General features: G+C 40.1%; 1 protein-coding gene across 3 annotated transcripts in view; it reads right to left on the bottom strand.

The window, feature by feature from the left end:
• C1QTNF7 (C1q and TNF related 7) overlaps window positions 1–15949 on the bottom strand; it is a 50540-nt gene that overhangs the window by 22945 nt on the left and 11646 nt on the right. The window contains exon 1 of one of the 3 annotated variants that reach the window (XM_064653217.1): window positions 12534–13002. The exons of 1 other annotated variant lie outside the window; for it this stretch is intronic. The gene's annotated coding sequence lies outside the window, so the exon portion shown is untranslated. Of the gene's footprint in view, window positions 1–12422; window positions 13003–15949 lie in introns of those variants that run through there. One more of the 3 variants, XM_064653216.1, reaches the window with a different exon arrangement.

Below are 15949 nucleotides of genomic sequence, written 5' to 3' on the forward strand. Positions count from 1 at the left end.
CCTTGAAGAAAACTGAGAAAAACAATTTTCATAGCAAAAATAAGACACTGAAGTGCTGTAACTGCAGTGCCAAACTGATTTCCAACCACTCACAAGAGTATTGGCTTTGTTTTTCCAGTGATAAATTTAGTTTTTCCGCTTGTCCCCACTGCACATTTTAGTGACGATGTTGGAGACTTTTCAATTTCCATTAAAGACTTTAAACAGTAAATAAAGTGATCTTGGCAGCCTATGGGAGAGCTAATGCAGTAGATAGATGATGTGTAGGAAAGAGTTTATACATTTTCTCTCTGAAGCCATACTGTGGGTGACAGCAAGCACTGCACAACTTCAGGAGCATCCAGGAGTTCTTCACATGGACCAGAAAATCAAGGACATATTTCACTGGCTTGTTTCTTTGCTCTGCTACTGCTGCAGTGCCCCTGTGCCTGGGCCTCTCTGGCTGTGATGCATCACCAGGGGTTGTATGGCAGTGCCTGTCCCCTATAGTGACATGCCTACTGTGTGTGTGCAGGGTGCGGAAAAGTGTCTTGGGTTCCAGCTTTGAATGCTAGCATTAGGATCATAATCCTTTGGGACCCATGACTTGCCCCCACTCATAGCTAGGCCTTGCCCACATTCACTAAGTAAGTACAGCGCTCTCCTCATGGCCAGAGGCTATGTGGGGCAGTTAGTCATCATGGCAACCTCAAGAAAGTGTTTTATTATCTAGAAAACAATGCTTTATACAGGAAATATAATAATACATCCAGCGACAGTACCGACTTTTAGCCCTTAGCATCATTTTGTCCCAAATAATTAGCTTCTGATACTGTTTCTTTTCTAGACACAGAAATCCTGGTATGTTGTTACTCCTCTAAATGGATCAAGATGAATCTCAAACCATAATAAAGTGATAGCAAATTATAGATCGTTTTAGTTGAAGAAAAAAAGCTGAGATAGTTGGAGAAATTAAATGAAAGGGAAGAAAAACATCATAAAGAAAGACAAGCATTTGACAAAGAGCTATTAGACCTAAGAAATTCCCTTGTTCTTACTGCTCAGGGAATGTACTTATTTTTCCCACGTAGAACATTCACAATACCTTATTTAGTAATATTTCAAGAAGATTTTTTTGCATCTGGCATTGAGTGCCATTGTTGCAATGTTCTGGCAGCATACTACACTGTAAAGCTAACACATTAGCATATTACAGAGATGAAAATAAGTGGGAGAAGGCTCAGAAAATTTTCAGTGCAAAGCGCAGCCCTTGTTACCTCCAGCTCCACAGAGGTTTCATGCTGTAATGTCATTCTTCTGCTTTCTACTCCTCTGACTGTAAGCACAGACTTTTTTTTCCTTCTCATTTTTAATTTTTTTTGGTGAAAAGGTCATCAACTTCAAGTACATTGTATGTGTTGCAATGCATTACTATGTGGAAGCAGTGATATGAATCAAGTGAGGTATGGGCACTGGTATGGTCTTTAGGATTATGCAAGCTATAAGCACAGAAGCTGACCCAGACTGGATGTGTAGTAATTTCTGAATCATCTTTAGTGGCATGAGTAGAATCGGATGGAGCTTTATAAGAGACTTACAACATTTTTCTATTTGTACTTGTTACAGAAATTGCTATGCAACTGATCTTTAAGTGAAACAGTTTTCATTAATAGCTATCAAATACCACCCTGAGTGGTATTAATGAGGTCAATGCAGAGATTGAATAATTATTATCAACAGTTCTTATAACAGGCCAAAATATCCTTTTCATAAAGGAGATAGATAAAATAAATTTTGGTTCATGACATAATTGTTGGGTGCTATGAATTCTTTTTATTTAAAAAGTCTACATGAAATATTTCCAAACATAGTAGTGCATTCAGGAGTTAAAAAGACAAGACTGAGAAAGTCTAAGCTGACAGCAAAATACTACGACAAATAGAGCGAGAAGTGTGAAATACTTCACAAAGTTCACTAAAGACTTTGCAATTGCAGTCCATTTTTATGGCCAAGGTCCTCAGTGTCAATCACAGAAGATCAAAAGAGAGAGCGTGGAAGTTGTGAAGAAAGGAAATGCATTTTTAAATAACCCTCAGTAAATACCATTATTATTGGACTCTTAATAAGCATTCAGATAGGTTTTAACACACTGCATATATTGTCCATGTCCATTGGGATGTGAAGTAAAATTAATGGACTACATTATGTTCTCATTGGCACTGGTGTAAATCCAGAGTAAGTCATTGGACTACATCATGATAATTTCCAGTTTTTCAAGGAGTAATCAAATAGAAATTGATCCAATGTTCCCTGACTCTCTCTTACAATCCTTTGAATAGGAACCACTCATAAATAGATAAATGAGAACATCATGCTCACTGCATGTTCTCCACTTCTTAATAAGAGAAAAAATAACACCACAATGTTTTTCCCCACGTGCCTTCTTAGTAGACCACGTCTCAGCGTGAGAATTGCAAAGTAGTGCCAGCCTCAATGATCCTGTGTTCTAAGAAAAACAAAACTGGTGGGTCTGGGGAGCAGAGGAAGCATAACTGTGAAATCTGAAGCCATCTGCCACCCAAAGGAATGCCAGGGCACAAGAGAAGTGACATGAAAGTATCTGATCATGGTCAGCTCAAAAGTAAGGAGAGCAACAGAGAAAGATGTGAAATGAGAGGAAATCGCCACTGGAGGCCTCCGAGTGCTGGATACTGGGGTAAATAAAGATTTCAGTGACAGAAGCAGGAACTATTGCTCAAAAGTACAAAATCCAAGTCCTACCCAAGGCAAATCCCCAGAGGGGCTCTCTGCCTCCAAGCACTGCAGTCCAGCTCACACCTTGCTGCATTTAGTGTGACTGCTGCTTACAAAGGGAACAGGCTGGGGATGGCTAAACTCTCCTTCTCCTTGCCAGTGAAACACACAGCAATCTAATGTACAAGCTGTCCATCTATTTTATTTCCTAGCAAACACTCAGCCTCTCTGAGCGGCCTCACCATTTCCCTGCCATGTAAGTGGACAAGCAGTGGTGCCTAGGAAGAGTATGGTGTGTAAGACACACAGAATGGAAAGCATTTTGTCTTCAGTCTTCAAAAAATGATGCTACAGCACAGTCCAGAGGTGAATCAGGCCCTACAGAAATAGCATGACTGAGCAGCTACAGGCAGACATGGACCTTTTTACTGTGGATTTCATTACCATGGGATCTACTCCACTGTCTGCCACAGTCTGGTGTTGGCAAAGCAAAGATGCTGTTAAAGGCCAGACCTGGTAGAAGGGCTTTGCATTCCTAAATGATTGAATCAAAAAGCAGAGCATAAACCCCACAGGCGACATGCCTGGCATGAGGTTTATTTTTACTGTGTGACTTCAAGCACTGGAATGTCCTGAACCAGTTCCAGAAGGGTTAACGCTTTCATGCCTCACAGCCTGGCCAGGCAGCACACCCAGTGCTGAGGGTATGGGCTGTATTCTAGTTTTTCTTATACTCAGTTATCAAAATAGCCACGCCTTTCCTGCCTTCCTTAGCTCACCATTCCTCTGGGGCCTTCCTGAATTATCACTCTCACATCTCGTACTTGTCCTTTGTCTTCCTTGTCCAGTCTTGTTCCTAGAAACTTTCCTTCTTCATTGTGGCTGAGACCCACTGCCACCCAGCTCACAGCACTGACTGGGCTCCCCAGCTTGCTGCTAGTGGGCCCATGTGAGCCCAGATGAACAATTTCTTCTTTCAGACATTAGGAAATCGACACTCATGTGTTCATCACTGGTTTTTTCACTTGGGGAAGTGTTGTCTTGCATTACCTTCAGAGACAGAGACAGTTTTTGTTGTTTAGAGCAGAGCTAAGCAGCTAAAAGACACGACAAGCCACTTGTACTGACAAAAGGCAGCACTGCTGGCAGATTCTTGCTTATGTGCTCCCTGGAAGAATACAGAGAAAGTGGGAAATGTTAGTAGAAACAAAATTTGTTTGCTGTAATCTGCTGATTATACCTATCTTCTAAAATACGTGCTCTCTATCCAAGACTCTAAAATCCCAGTTCTGAGCAACTACAGTCACCTCTTCTCATTTTAAAACTTCTGCGTGGTGGTAGGACTGACCATCTTGTGTTTCATCCTGGGTTTTCTTATGTTTCTTTCTAATGGAAAAACTAAGAGGCCACTACTGGAAAACTCTGTAAGTTACAGGACTTTTCCAAGGTCTGCTGTCACAGCTTTCATTTTTTTCCAGTCAATGCCACTTCAACAAGTCCTGATGCCCTGTAGACGTCCACATTGCATTGCCATCCCATATGGGGTTCTTTTCTCTGAAGTGTTCCAATTCTCTTTCTAAAATCAATTTTTGCATTTCCCGCCTAGGCTGGGACTTTGAACAACTTCTATTTGAAGAGACAAGACAGCTGAACAAGAAAAGAAGTGTTGTTCAGGAACCGAGACAGAGACAAAAACAGCTTGCTCAAGGGCACAGAGGAGCTTTCCAGCAATAAAAGGCATGAAAACAGGTACTCACGCTGTAGCTTTTCCATAAAACACTTCCTTTGTTCAGAGAAGCAATAAAGCATCACAATTGTGAAGTCATCATAATCTCATCTTAAGTTTTAAGTGGATGACTTTTAAAGGAAAAAACCCCCACATATGCATCATCTTTAACCCCTCACTATCCATGGAGTCCATCTTCCTCTCATAAGTGAGCAGGAATTAACATTTCTGTAGTTCTAATAAGAACCCATTATTTAGAAGCATAACCCTCTCTCAGCCACCACCAGAGATCTATACCAAGAACAGTACCAAGATCTATACCACAGGAAATTTATTCATTAGATTTATCCTATATTTATTAACAGCCCAGCTCAGAAAAAGAGTCAGTGACAAAAACCATCTGGAATAAACATAATGGAAAACAAACAATGTAATATATTCCGTCACTCCAGTCTAATTGCAGTGTTTGGTGAAAATACAAGTGACAATTTACAAGCCAAACTCTTATTAAAGGGAAAAATGAGCTGTGCGGGGAAGCACAAATCAAAGTAACTAATCAACACAGACAACACATTCAAGGATTTAAGAGCCAAGGTACGGCAGTCTTTTATTCCTCCTTGTTTTCAATTTGGGAGACCTGCTGTGATGTTGCAGTACATTATATGTTATATACCTATTTATGCAACACTGGAGAGAAGCATGTCTCTGAGTGTTGTCTTATTTTTCACCAGCTATAGCCTGTGACTTTTGGGTTTAAAAAGTTCTTATCCTATCACTTAAGCTGGGAGCAAGGTGAACTGTCTGAGGCAACAATTTTCTTTTAAGGCAACTCTCCTCTTTTAGCATATAATAAAAGCTTGGAATTAAGGAGAGAGTTAGAAAAGGTTGGTGTTAGCTAAAAGCAATGCCAGTTTGATATGAAACAAATTCTTATTGAGTGAATTTGTTCAAGAGAAAAGGAAGGAGATCTCTCCTTCCCATGCAAGAATCTGAACAACACATGGCTGCTGTCCATGAGCTGTTTCAGCTTGGAAGCTGGAGCTGACTCATTAGATGCATCTGGTGTCCCCAGGGAAGCAAAAGAAAACACTGGCAGCAATGAAGAAAAGATGGTAGAAGCCATCTGAAGCAGAAATCGGCCAAACACCCTGTCTGCATTAGAGCATCATCTTCAAGAACAGCATTGGGCACCAGCATGAAAACTGAGCACTCAAAGACATAGCAAAGGGGTACAGTGCGACAACATGTAACACACCTTTTGTCTGGGGAAAGAAATCCCATAATCTGGAAAATGCCACCTCAAACCAACAGGGAAAAATATTAAGACTTCATTACAACAACGGGCAACAGGCTAGCATTGCAGTGAAATCAATGCGAGCACATATGCATACAGAAGTGTGGTCGTAGCTTCCATAAATGTAGAAAAATATGATTTATAAAATCCTACACTAAGAAATTGTGTTAGTGAGGAGATGTTGAAGAAGTTTTTTTCAGTATTTCTATGATAAAAAAAAGAGTGAGAAAGAGCTACACCAAAGGGGACGAAGATGTCAAAAGACCCACGTGTTGCTTTGTCTGCTGTAAGGAGAGGGATCACCAGTTGCCACCACCCCACACGTTGAGGTGCCTCTCTGGACTTTCATGTCCCTTCCTTGCCTGCAAGAATCCAATATTCTTTCACATTTTGGAAATGGCATTGCAGTTCAAAGATCTTCTCTCATGAGATTGTCTTGGAAACAACATTTATCAATGAGAAGGCATTTAATATTTCTCACAGAACCGTTATTTTTCTGGAACAGGGTCTAGTGGTCTGTTTCAGGGTCCAGCAGGCCCTGAAACCTCGCTTGTTCTCAATCATAATGTAGCCTTATCTCAGCAGGAAAGCTGATAACGTGCAAGCTTTTGTAATAGCTCATGTCTATGGAAAAATGTCCAAAACTTAGTTTCTGCACCTGCTGTTTTCAGAAAGAAATAGGTGTGACATCCCTTTCTCCTTGAAGAGGTGATGTCATAAATGTGGCCACAGTGGTATGTTTCTTCATTTAAGAGGCAAGGTGAAAAGTTAGAGAAATACACCCCTGAGAATTTTGAAATTTCAATGCTCCATAAAGGACAAACATTTTATTGCCAGTTTACTGTAGATCCATCTCTCCAGAGCCTCATTGCATCATCTGTATTAGCATGCAAATCAAGATGACATAGCTGTTGCTGACTAATTTCAAATGCAATGTTCACAGCGCAGATTCACTGTTGGGATTGTGTTTGGCAACAACTGCATCCATCTCTGCATGCTGTTGACCTGAAACTATAATTTTCTTCAACTAGTAAGATAAACACGAGGATGACTTTCCCTCATGTGCTGAGTTCATGCCTATTCTCAAAAAACAGTATTTGAGTCACCTGTCAAACCCCACAGGTATTGTATTCATTTATGTCTTTCTTCTTCTAACTACTTTGATTTAAGCAGAATCCCCAAAAATTGTATTTGTTTTTTCTCTGATTTCCACTTAAGATATAGGAATTTAAATAATGTTCAAAAATGGGTATAGATAAAAGAAGGATGACTGCCCATTTATAGATTACAAAATTCTAGGTGTCTGTAGTGTCTGTCAATAATTGTAATGATAAAATATCTTAATTATCAGTTAATATGGATTCTTACCCTCTTGTTCTATGACCACTGGTGGTCAGTCTAACTAGGGAATCTGAAAATTTTCCTTCCTGAACAAGGAATGGTCATGAATCCAGAGCATTTTCTTTAAGGAGCAGAAGATAACAGCCACGGTATGATCAACTCAACATAGTCACATAGAGTCCAAGTCTTCAGCGTTGTAACTGGGGATCATTCTGCCCATCTGGGATGCCCAGGCACTTGTTTTGTTGTGCTCCTGAACTCTGAGGGATTTTTGTAGTCCTCCAGGACTCCCTAGTCTGGTTTTTTTCCTCTAAGGGAGGAGATTCAGGGGACATGCTAATGACAGTGCAGGTAGGGGGGAGGTTGTCCATGCACCGAGAGGCAGTAATCAGAGCATGCTGGCACTGCCCTTGCTATTGCAACCCTGGGATGCTGAATCGGGTTCCCCACTGTCACAAAAAACCCCAAACAATCCTAATGCTTTCTTTTGACTTCCAGCACTGCCACCTTTCCCCACATACCCCATCAAAGGCCTTCAGTGCTGTCAAGGATGTGAACTACTGATAACCGACAAAGTCAATTTGTGGTGAACACAGAAATTTTTCTCAGTGTTTTCAAGGACTTCACAGGGACAAGGCAGCTGAGATACTGAGCTATCTCAATGAACTATCAACAGCCCCTCAAGGCAGAAACTACTTGCTAGAGCAGCAGCTGACAAACTGAAAGAGAGATGACATTCAAAGAAAGAATTGTTTTAGTTACCATGTAGTCTGCTTCAATATTATTTTAGAAAAAGCTGGATGCAGATCTTACATTACTGTAATTGCAGATTTCAGGAAACATCTCAAAAGCCACAGAGGATATCTTAAAAATATAACAGAAATAATTCCCCCTTGAATAGCAGATTTCCCTCCCCTCCCCCTGCCCAGCAACATTTAAGATATCAAGTGTGTTAGTTACTTCACTGGACTGAAGAAGCTGGCAGTCACTCAAAGTTGCATTAACTAACATCAGTTGATAACTAAGGATGATGATATCTGTTCCAGCAGGTTCACAACAAAAAATCCGTGTTTCCATTACAACCCTCCACTGCAGCAGCTCACTTAGAGCAGCTTCCAGACTTGCTTCACATCTGCAAACTGGCATTTCAGTGCATTGCTTCCTTGCTGCCAAGAGGTTTTCCATTACAGGCACCACAGTCCTGGTAACTGGTCTCAGCTCTCCAAACAGGTCCGATGTTTTTGCTACTTATGGGTCAGTTTTGCTGATTGTCTTGTCAATACTTCTGTTGAGAACTTTCTGGCAGGTTTGGAGGGTTTATTTCTACCTCTGACCCAATGGGATGATTATAGGCACACAGGACTGTGTCAAGGATTAAAAGCTGTTTTCTTTCCCTCTTTACAAAGAACCTGTTTATTTATGTGTGGCAATGAATGGACATATACTTTCAGAATTCAGGAAAACTACCTTCAGTTTTCTCTATCTTCATACTCAGTCCTCACATCTGTAAGGCCAAGAGGTGGTATCCAGGGACATAAATACACATGTGCTGAAGTGTTGCACAAGACCAGTAATGGATAGCAGAGTTTCACAGAGAGAAAGAGATCTTGAGATAGACACAAGAGAAGTCTGTCACACATCAGAAGGTAATCTCTTCATATTGCAAGAATTTATTAAGGAGAGCCACTCTCTGAGTTAACGCTGCTGTCAGGTAGCCTGTGGTCTTTGAAGTCTTTGAACATTTGCAGTCTTTAAATAATTAGAATTGTCAGAAAGAAAAACGATCTGTCAATCAAAAGTTTTCACAACTTCTTCTCATTTATATGTAGATTTCTAAACCTGAAAACCTGATATTGTCAAACAATATACTAAAATAGAACTCTTCAACTTCAACAATTTTTTTTCTTTTCTCTTTTCTTTTTAACTCTTCAGTATGGGATACAGAAGAGATCTTAAATCTTTCAAAGTGGAACTGGAGGAAATTCTCTCTTTAGGCAAAATTCTAGGTTTGATCAGTCCACTTTTGTTTTGGGTACTGACTGGTCCCAGAAGACTTCTGGGTGAGGAAACCACCAGGAAATGCATAGCATTAGGCACCAATTAAATGCCAGGCACTAATTAAAGCATCCATTAGCCTTGGGTATCAGTTTACAGGGGTCTTCAACCTTCATGCTTTGTTTACATTGTGATCTACTTTGCTTGTACCTGCAGAGATGGGGATTAGACACTGAAATCCAAACAGGGGGACAGTTTGGTCCATCAGCTGTGCTGGGGCATGCTGTCCCCATCAGGCCCCTTCTGCATCCCAAACTTTCTCTACTCCAGAAAGGATGAACACTAGCCATGCTGTTTATGGAGTAAAGAGAGGCTGATTTGAGGTGCAAAAAGAGGAAAACCTGTATTCTGGAACAGTCTGGGATTAAGGGTTACCATATCCTCAATAAGTGAGAAAGGAAGAGGTTTCAAGAAGTATTGGAGAATGAGGGAAAAAGAGAAGGAAAGAGCATATCCTGCATCATCACTGAGCTCTTCTAACACCTCTCCAGCACTATGAACCCTTCAAAAGCCTTTTCAAAGGTGGAGGGAAAAGCTCCAAAGCTTGGTTGAAATGAGGCATTTCTTTTCTTTCAAGTCAGGCTGGTGCCTTGTGTAAAGACTGGGTCCATGCAATAACATCTCTTATGTCATTATAATTAACAAAGCCTTTGATAATATGTGCAATAATCCATACTTAAGATCAACTAAGTCAAGTTTAAACAGTTCACACGTGTCACAGACTGTCTCAAGTGATTTCTTTAAAAAGCAAACTCTTCAAGTGTGAAAGTCAGGCAGAGAGGGAGAAAAGAACTACAATTTTTAGAGCAGTAAACTGATATCCAATATCAAAACATTTGGATGAAACTGTGTATATGACTTCTTTTCCTTCAAAGACAATTATTTGAGATCTATTCTTTCCATTTTTGTTCTCAATTTTATTCCCGATATAAGATCTCATGTTCTTAGATACTCCACTCATCAGATTTCATAGCTGTGAAAGTGAAACTGTAGAATAAAAAAGATCAAAAGATTTTGCTCAGTTGTTTCCATAGGCACTACATTATTTCTTCTGGGAAATTGTGCAAGGGGAAGATTTCAGCCTGCTCCCAGTACACATCAGAGTGAGAAAGCAATTCACAAGTGAGGCAGCTCCTTTTACTCTTTTTGTTGCTTATTCTCTTTGAGTTCACATCAGACTAGTACATTTTGCAGTTGGTTTGTAACTTGAAAACAAAAGTTGAATGATTGGATGAAAATATGTCATAACAAATAATCCTAAAAAACATGTGTTTTATTGGTTTTTAAGCTGGGAAGTGACATCAAGCATCCAGATACAGATACTTTTCATTTAGTGCACGAGTACTGCATAGTAAGACAGAGTACATTCCTCTCTGTAAAATATATGCAAAACTATTTAAAGATGTTAAAATTCAAAGCCATAACCATCTGCTTATCACAGACATCTGTTGCTTCAAAGCAAAGGACTATATGAAAGGTTCAGAAAGCTTTAGAAATCAAAAGATGCATTTGCCAAGAGACTAATGGAACACATGAATATACATAAATTCAAAAACTATAACAAACTGCTGTTTTCTCCCTGGAGTGCCATTGAACCAGCTAGGTATGAGAGAGCTGTGTTGCAAAGAAAAAAGCTCTTACCCATCCCTGTACTGAAAATTAAACTTTTTGTCATTCCCCAAACACTCTTTGAAAAAAAAACATGTTCTTCCTCCATCATCAGAGAAGTCTGAATTTCACACCAGCCCCACTCATCTCTGACTCGCTCCTGTCAGTGCACCTTCAAGATGTGATTCTTTGTCTCTCTGCAAACTTCTTTGTACAGAGCCTTTCTCCATTCTCGCTCAGGGAGGTGACACCCCAGTGTCACTGGAAGCAGCACACTGCATCTCTGCAGCCCAGCATGTCCATTAATTTCCTTGCTGTTTAGGCACCCAGGTCTGACTGTCTGGATGAAGACAAGGAAGGCTTTTCCGTTGCCTTCAATGAATCATGGGCATCTCTGCCAATGGACAGTGCCCCTCTCCCCATGCGGATCTTGCATTGCCATGGAAATAAATAAATCAAGAGGAGGGCTGGGAGAGGTAGAAAGCTATTTAGGGCAGCATCCACGTTCCTCTGGGCACCTGATGCAAGAGGAGATTGCAGCAGTGTATCTGCAAAAGATAAAGCTAGTATTGCCCTGTGGGTCTGTGGCAGATTTTTGTTGTGAGGATTGGAAGGCAGGATTTGCATCTGTCAGACATGTAGGTTTGGAGGGAAGGGCCTGCTAAAAGTTGTTGCAAACTGGGAAAAAGTGTGAGGCAAATAGAAGGTACAAAGTCATAGGGATCAGGTGCTTTTGGAAAGGCTACAAGGGGTGCAAGGGGACTAGAAACTGAACAGGAAGATACTGAGAAGTCTGAGTGCATGAAATTTTTTCTCAGGGTAGTACCATCTGTACCTTGTCAGTGGAGCTAATCCATCTTCCATTTATTTATTACCATATCTGCATATTGGTAGCCATCAAAACATCAGGGAGGATCTTACAGACAAGAGGAGAAATTTGTCATTTCAACACCTATTTGCCAGGCCTATTGATTTCAATAAGTACATGAACTAGATAGTGAACAAAGAAATATTTCTTGACCTTAAATTACATCACGAAGCTCAGAGAAAGGTGATCTGTCCCCTGCAATAAGTTCCAAATAACCATACAGGAAGTGATTATTTTAAATATGAGCATGAACATAAAGATGCATTTTATAAAGAAATCAAAACATTTCTTCTCTCATTTAATTTTCCTCTTAGTCACATTATCTGTGACCCCTTAAACATCACTATAAATCATATAGAATCCCGTTGACCACAAGTTCCACAACTTTTGGGTTCACTTACACCACTTTATAAACTGCCTTTCTCCTCTTTGTTTTCCTTCACACAGTCTTTGCATTTCCCTGCCACATTCCCATTGTCCTTGAAATCAAAGAAATCAAAGAAATCAGAGAGTTCTCTGTGTTGGTCACAAACAGAGAACAGAAATGGTCAGCAATCAGAAAAACAAACAGAGCCTGCCTGAGGCGTGTACAGATTCTGCTCTGTACACTACTCACAAGCAAAACAAGGTAAGATATTTATTTATTGTGCTGACATACATGCATTACTCAAAGGGACAGCAGGATAATGACATTACTAGTATTAGGAAATTCATCTTAAGTTTAGATTATCTCAGAGTTTTTACGAGGCAAGAGACTATACAAAGTTTGCTTCAGCTAAATAAAGCCCTTTACTTACATGGCTTGCAAGAGCTTCCAGCAGCTGTAGCCTCTGACTTGCACTGCGTACAGATATTGCGCCTTGCTGAAAGCCTCCTAAGTTTGACACAGGAGACAGCACATAACTCACCGGTGCTTTAGATTGATAAATCCTTTAAAAATGCTCTCAGATGTTTTTTTATCAGTGGTACACACTGACAGTAGACTGCAAAGCAGAAAGCCTGTCTGGTGTTATGAGGAAAGCGTTCCCCCTCTACAGAGTCCAAAAAAGAAAAAAAAAAAAAAGAAGCCCTTGACCTCAACAACTAGAATAAATCTACTGTATCTGCTGGCTCTTTTCTGAATGCATACTTGAGCAGTAACATAAGAGCGAGCGATCGCAGCGCAGAAACCGTGGCATGTGTGCTCTGTACCAGGAGGGTATGTGAGCAATGCTTCCAGCACAGGCACGGCAAAACAAAAACACAATGCGTGTTTTTGGCTTTTAATTTTTTCCGATATTTTAAAAATAAAACAAAGACGACAGGCTTCTCTATTTCAATTCATGGCTCCCAAGTGGCAGTGCTCTCAAGCTCTGTCCCCTCTGCTGGTGTTCCTTGTCTTCCATATGAGGTTACTGCTGACTTTCTATTTCAAACCTCGATTTTCTGGGAATCTCTCTGTATCTCAGCCAGGAAATGTAACCCAGACTGAATTTTAGCATTTTAGACATCACAAATGCAATGAATCGCCTGCAAGAAAAACAAGTGTTTTTCAGATTTTTTTTCTCCTTCAGAAGATCTGGTTACTTTTTTTTTTCTCTCCCTCTTTCCTTTTGTCTACCTAAACTTATTAAACTTCATAAAAACAAGCATAGCTTTTGGAACATATCCTCAGTAGAACAAATATGGAGATGAATAAGAAAAGCAAAATAATGACGTAGCTTAAAATAGGTAAATGTAAGGTTTCAGGAAAAAAAGAAATTCCTTGCTCCATTGTAAAATTACACTTTCAAGAATAAAGAAAATAGTTTAAATATAGTAATATAATTCTTAGACGATGAGGACAGAGATTTTATGTAGAGGATGAAAAAACCTATTAGAGGAGTAGCAAAGATAAGAAAGAAAATCAAAGTCCTTATTCATTCCATTGTATTCAGTTGCAAAAGAGGGAAAAGGAGAAACAAGCTTACAGTCTAACATCAAACTTTAAAATATTGTAAATGCAATTTTTCTGGTTTTATGAAACGTAAAGATAAAAAAAACAAACAAAAAAGCCCTCAAACCTTTTAATAAGCATTTCTAGCTTAAGGAAATAATAGTTTTTAATGATGAATGATCAAATGATCTCTTTTGTCAACTGTATTTTTTCCCTTGTGTGACAATGGACTTGAAAAAATCCTCTACACATTTTTTTTCTTGAACCTCAGACTTGGGTTCAGCTTTTATTTTTGCTTCTTTTGTAACTTTATTAAGACATGAAAACACACGTACAACTCCAAAGTCGTTTATTAGTAATTAAATTGTCTCTCCCAGTTGTAGCTGACTAGTAGCAGTGATATATTTTGTTGAATATGAAAAGCCTCAGTTTCAATTTAGTTTCCATTTGTATCATTTCTTTTGTCAAATACTGAAACCCTAAGTCTACAATAAATTAATTTTGACTCTTTTCAGCTGCTCCTGCTATTTTCACCTTCTCTTTCTCCACTAACATTTTCAAAATATGAGGCAGTGTCAAATCACACATGTATATCTTGAATTTCAAATTATTTGCATTGGGGTTTGGTTTTGGTTTTGTTTTTTTTTTTTTAATTAAAATACATGTTTGAAAGCTATTACTTTAAAACTGTTGTGAGAACAAGTGTTATTCTTAAGATACCACAACACCTCTTGTCTGCAGTGGGTTAAAGTCTCACACCTAGGACTCATTCCCACAGGTGGGTGCAGAGCTGCCCTGCTCAGCCAGGCAGAGCTGAGCCTGTTGTCACCTGCCGTGCTGGACCTCTCCCCTCTCTGCTAAACCACCAGCAAGGATGCTTTTTCTCCCTCTCTCCTGTTTCATCTTTTCTATTTTTGGAAAATAGCTAGGATTTTTTACTTTTACTCTCATTTTATGATGTGGAGACCTTGTGATCTGGTTTGTAGGAACAAGGCTTGGCACACGGGACTGCTCGCACACGCCCAGGTTGCAGGCAGCAGTCCCGTGAGCAGGGTGTATCAGAGCCCGTCCAGCTTTCTGTCTGTAACTACCAGAGGCTAAACTTCAAAAACTATGACCAGGGAGTTATGACCTGCTGCTTTGTGAAGTGTTTAGAGACAAGCAGAATATATACCTAACTTCTGAGGACCAAACGGTGTTGTTTTCAATACCAGCATCTAAAACACAGCAGTAATTTGTGTGCCAGCTAATTATTCCAAGGCACGACTTGGTTTCTGCCCCAGGAATCTGGCTTTTGACTGAGGAAGAAACAAACCATTGGGCAGTGCACTTGCAGCCCCCCAGGCATGGACGATGTCATTTCTCCCCAGCCCATTTCAGCCACACCCCGGCTGTGTAAGCCCTGCAAGCCTCTGGGTGCTCTGTTTTGCTGTGGCCATGTGCAATCTTGTCTCATGACTGGAGGCAGCTGGTCACTGCAAATGTCATCTGCTTTATTGAATATTGTATATGCATTCACTGATGTTTATATAGCAGTTAAGAAAACAGTTAACAAACTAAGGGTCGCAGCTACAACTGCAATTGCGAATGTGAACACGGAACCTTGGCCAGGACCCCATGAGCTGTAACACAGATGGAAAAGTACGACACATGTAGGATGAAGTCTGTGTCGTGATCAACCCTATCAAAAATGTTAAAATGTTTTTTCTTCTTCTTCCTTTTTCTTTAACCCTAGAGGCAGCGTAGACCTTGATACATAAATTAATGTCCTGTGTTTCTTATTTATCATTCAAACAGCACCCAAGAGATTGGTTGGGCTGTGCTGCCTTCAGGCTGGGAGTGCTGCTTGGATGGCATGGCACTAAGGTTATCTCTGAGACCCTGAGAAAGTAGAGCCCTGGTGACACAGTCCATTGAACTATCTTAATAAAACTTTTTTGAAATCGTCTAATTTTATGCACAGTTTTAAAAAATTTGGTCATCACAGGGATATTCATCCCAGTAGCTGTTATTTCCAAAATCTTTTACTTTATTGCTCATACACAGAGCCAACAGGAACCACAAGGCTTAGTTTCACTTTTCATGTAAAGGCTGGGCAAGAAGGACTAAAACACTGATGCAGTGGTGATGTAAGATGACATGGCAGGTAAATTTGAGCGAGAGAGCATATTTCCTAACATGATAAACTTTCATTACCTTTAGATGATTCATGTGGACATAAACTGTGCCATTGATTGGCTCCATGGAGGCACAGTCCTGACTAAAGGCACCTATACTTTTTCTAGGATCAGTCTGGAGACACATGTACCAAAGCACTTTTGGTGGAGGCATCAAGCTGCCCTGAGTCACTTCAGTCCAGCATGACTTGGTCTGTCCCTGATGGAGGCAGTCTGTGTCCTGCAGCACTAC

The sequence above is a fragment of the Pseudopipra pipra genome, chromosome 4 (assembly GCF_036250125.1).
Source record: "Pseudopipra pipra isolate bDixPip1 chromosome 4, bDixPip1.hap1, whole genome shotgun sequence".
Classification (NCBI taxonomy): domain Eukaryota; kingdom Metazoa; phylum Chordata; class Aves; order Passeriformes; family Pipridae; genus Pseudopipra; species Pseudopipra pipra.